Genomic DNA, 4,534 nt, shown 5'->3' with positions numbered 1-4,534 from the left:
TGAGTTTATGGTCTTAACTTTATTCTACACTGTCAGAAAATCAGGGCCTGGATTACATAGCAATTATGAACACAGAATATATACCAAAAGCAGAGGTAATAATACTTGTGTTATAGAGCATTTAATTTGTTTTTCCACCTCCTCATCACCAGTCTCATAAGGAAATGAGACAGATGAAAATTCTTCTAAGTAAAGAAAAAAGTTACCTCCTCCAACAATCTGGTATGAACACACAGGTTGAAAATTCAAGATTAGCACCCCTAAAATATTAACAGTGGCAGACAGACTTTACGCTGGATAGCGTTTTGCCTTATTTGCTCTCCTCCCTTATCTGCTGGATTTCAAAACCAGCATCAGAAAACCGAACGCGTTCTGCTCAGGTTGGCATGATCCAGGGAGACAAACACAACCTGACAAAGAGGAAAGAGCATGCGGCTCGGGGTATTACCCAAAGGTCGTGTTTGTGCTGACGCAGCGGAAATGAGTTTGAGTCACAGCAGTCCCTCCTGGGTGAGGGTATCTGCACGGGGTTCTGGTTACTCCACCAGCACCAGCCACCCATGACTGCTCCCAACTGGCTGCAGAGCTTAGCGTGCACAGGAGACCCTCTGCAGTCACAGGGGGTCCCCGTGGACACCCGGTTTTGGTCTACTTCAGCAGCCAGAGATCATTCCTGCAGTTCTACCCCCCACCCAGCTCGATTTAAAGCAGAGCTTGAACTACTCTACTAGAGCAATAAAGTCTCGCAGCACTAATATCAAAGCTCGTCTGCAGCCTCTCCCTCCTGACCCAGCTGTCCGGAGCAGGGGTGGTTATCGCCCAGACACACGGACGGTGACCGGGACAAAGCACGCCGTCACGCTGCGAACACAGGTTCACACCTTACAGCAGCCACAGCCTCCCTAAGCACTTCTCTGTGGCACCAATTGGAAAAGCACAAGTTTTTCTTTCAGAAATACCCTCCCCTTAACTGAAAGGATCATACACAGTACAGAAAACCTCACCTAAACCAAATGTCACACACCCATTTAATTTTCACCTTTGTTAAATAATGTAATTGTCCCGGAAACGGTTCTTCAGCAATCCTGACGGCCAGCACTAGCATGCAAGCTGTCCTCCAAAGAGAAGCGAAGCACAGTGGGTATGCTAGGGCAGCATGCAGCGGCAGTAAATAACCCTGAGCTTGCTTTGTTCCTTCATAAAATAAATGATTAATAGCTCAGTACAGTCAGTCTGCTATTCAAGGCTTGCTGAAAACTTTTGATCAGTTTGATTCATTAACCTTTAAAACCACCTCTAAAAGAGGCTTAAAGTCTGAAGGAGAAGCATCATTTGAAAATGAACGCTTCAATTTTATTCAGAAATCCTAATATTTGACAAACCGAGTTAAGCATTGGGACACTCTGCTCCTCTTTAGAGGCACTCAGCATCTCACCGTCAGGTGCCGAGGAAGAAATGACAAGGTAAAATAAAGCTGACGTAGACAAACAAAACCATGTTCATCTTAAAATTCAAAACCGATCAGGGCTGGGCGGAGAAAATGGGACTTCTTTGTGATTCTTAAGCATTTGGTCGACTCGCAGGTGGCTTCCCAACTGTCTCTTTATTTCTTTTGGTCTTAATGCTAATAAAAAAGGAACACAAACAGGGACTCAATTCCCCACACAATGCACTGGGGGAGGGCAGGGAGTGTAACTTATGTATCCGAAAGTCTGACTCAGACAAATTACTTCTAGTTCACTTCCTTACTACACACCCGCATTGTTCCAACACCTCGGTGGCATAAGGGGTTCATCCCCAGCTATCTGGTCACAGAAACAGCAATGCGGACTAATGCCGTTAAAGAACTGTTCCAATTACTTCCCTGGGGAAAGAAGTGACTTGCAGCTTAACGTCCTGCCCCAGCGCAGCAGGAAAACCAACCGTCCGCAAACGCCCGGCTAATGGCTGCTGCTCTACGGGACCCGCTCCTGGGATGAGCTGCAGTTTGTCTTCCAGAGACGGCAGCTGGTTCCTGGATCAGAAGTACAGATGGTTTGAGGCTCGGGCACAATTTGCTTTGAAAGTGAGGTTGGTGATAGAGTCCCAAGGGAAAAAGAGCGTTTTGAACCAAGGACGACTGATGGCCGCTGCTGCCAGGTTGATACTAGAAACTTGCTATTGGCTTGTTTTTGCCATCTAGAGAGGACAGAGATACTGCGGTAGCGTGAAAAGGACAGGACAGCTCACTTGTCCTTCACATGGCCAGAGAAGTGCTTCACAAGCAGCCATACGGTTGCAGTGGCAGAACTACTAGCAGAAGAAAATGATTTCGCCTCTAAGGGAAACACAAGCCTTTCTCAGAGAAAGGAATGCCAGCTATAAATTAAAAAGCTTAAAAACTTCTTACAGACACACAGCTCACATAACCAGCCTGCACCTTTTGCTACAATAATTATACACGGTCAAGGATTTGCAAGTCTAATAGTTCTAGGGAGAAATTTTCAAGCCATGGCTGCCAGATTCTGGAAGGGCTTTCTGAAATCCCATCAAAGCTTGTAGGAATTCAGCAATATTAGCAGAGAGTTAACATTCTTATTTGGAACAATATTGAGGCTTCTGACATCAAAATAGAGCGCTGCACTCGTGCTGCTTCAGATATCCAGCAGTGGTGCAAATAAAGACACGATGTTTATAAAGAAATCAGACCTCACCTGTAGCTTCAGTATTTTTTCTGTACTTGAATCTTTAAGCTTATCTACAGCAAACAAAATATTTAACTACAAAGAAACAAAACCAGTTCCTAACTTCCATAGCTTTCCTGGGGTCTATCTGATTGAATACTTGTTGGTGTTCAAATTCAAGTATCCAGTACAGACCATAATAGGAGGTGATGTTAAAAGCTGAAGGTACGACGGACAGTTATTACGGCAAAGCAGTATCTTGTCTTTTGGGCACCAAAGGTGAGTACGTCACGGGTTTGCATGGGATGAGCACAAAGAAGCTTTCGCCTCTACACTGTAAGATCTCACAGTGAATGTAGTTAGATTCAGCATTAGATTCAGTTCGAGCCAGAAGACTCTAGTCCTACTCGACCTGAGACACTCAGGACATGATTCAATCCCAAACATCACAGCACCAGACTATGGGGAGGGGAACATTTAACTCTCCATCTTGCTGACAGAGTGGAAAAACCAAGCGCAAAGCAGCACTCAGAAGATGCGTAATAGTAACAGAAGAGCTTAGGAGGACAGGGAAAAATGACTTAAGAAGAAATCGAGAATTTTTTTCTACTCAGAAGCTACCTGAACTTAAATGTACTGTTTTGGTCACACCATTACATACGACAAACTGCTAGAGCCTGGAGTGTAAAGAGACTGCAAAAGATGATGAAGAACAGCATCAGTGGGATTATGAAATGACAAGGTCAGGTCTGGATGGAAAAGCGGATGGGTACAGGGAGAACTAACCTTTTTCAAACGAGAGGTATAAAAGGGGCAAATAAAATAGTCCTGATTGAGACAAAAGGGAACTTAATGACTCTCTTGCGATATCACCACATAAAACCAGTGCATCAGGAATTATTTTCATGTACATCATTAAGTGAATGGTATAGTGTTATATGGCAGTGTAAGTGCTTTGTGCTATTAACGGTTTGATTTTATTAATTTTAGAACAAAATCTGCTTTTTCTCAGCTATCTAGTCAATCTTCTGTTAAAGCCCGGTGGGTGCTGCACTATTTCTGGGGCTCAGCTGTGTATTTTTAAGAGGAAGATTCACTTGTACATTCATCCGTGGCCTCAACCTGGCTCAGCAACAAGCCTGCACAAACTACAGGTACGTTCAAGTTTGATTACAGCTAACACATGCCACTGCTGAGGAGGGTAGATTCTGGACCTAAGAGAAACCCATGCGCTTATCTTCCACCAAAATAAAAGTGCTTGTTAAAAGTGTTGCTTGCTTCTATGTGTAAAGTACCCAGTGTGATAGCTGAGGGCGTGCGATGCGCCTCAGCCTGTTTTCAAAGGAGTCTAAGTTGCGTAACTGGTTTTGGTATTTAGTTCAAGCAGCTTTTAAAAACTTTACAAATAAGTTTAAAATAATTACAGTGTATTAATTAGGGCACTCCGCAGAGGGACAGATTCAGCCCAAGCGCATGAAAGAAACCGAGCAAAAATAGTCCTTCTGAGCCTGATGTACGAGGCTTGTACCAGACAATCTTTAACAGTTTCATTCTCAAGCATCTTATTGTCCTCCTGAGGGAAAACTGCAGAGAAACTCTCTTAAGGAGCACACGACTGTCCTTGTAATAGTTTAAACAAGATTTCCAGTCGTCCACAGAAATCAAGAAATTACATCCCTGCTTTCAGACCTGAGCAGGTCCCCCACCCCCATCACACTACAGTGAGCACGGCCGCACAGAAAAATGCTTCTGCCTTGTGAGCATTCAGACAATCCCTAGAACATTTTTTTCATTATTAGACATACTCCCCACTTACTGTCAGGCTGTCATTTTGTAAGTATATTTAGTTTCTTTAAAAAATAAAAACTCAT

The 4,534-nt window shown here is 43.7% G+C and overlaps 1 protein-coding gene across 1 annotated transcript in view; it reads right to left on the bottom strand.

Moving 5' to 3' along the window:
• Positions 1 to 4,534, bottom strand: part of PXMP4 (peroxisomal membrane protein 4, 24kDa) — a 9,848-nt gene continuing 5,314 nt past the window's right edge. Inside the window, exon 4 of the mRNA XM_009318685.1 lies at positions 1 to 4,534. This exon is cut by the window's right edge and continues 550 nt beyond it. The gene's annotated coding sequence lies outside the window, so the exon portion shown is untranslated.

The sequence above is a fragment of the Pygoscelis adeliae genome, unplaced genomic scaffold (assembly GCF_000699105.1).
Source record: "Pygoscelis adeliae isolate BGI_AS28 unplaced genomic scaffold, ASM69910v1 Scaffold72, whole genome shotgun sequence".
Lineage (NCBI taxonomy): Eukaryota > Metazoa > Chordata > Aves > Sphenisciformes > Spheniscidae > Pygoscelis > Pygoscelis adeliae.
The sequence above is the reverse complement of the archived record's forward strand: the minus strand, read 5'-3'. Positions and strand labels throughout refer to the sequence as shown.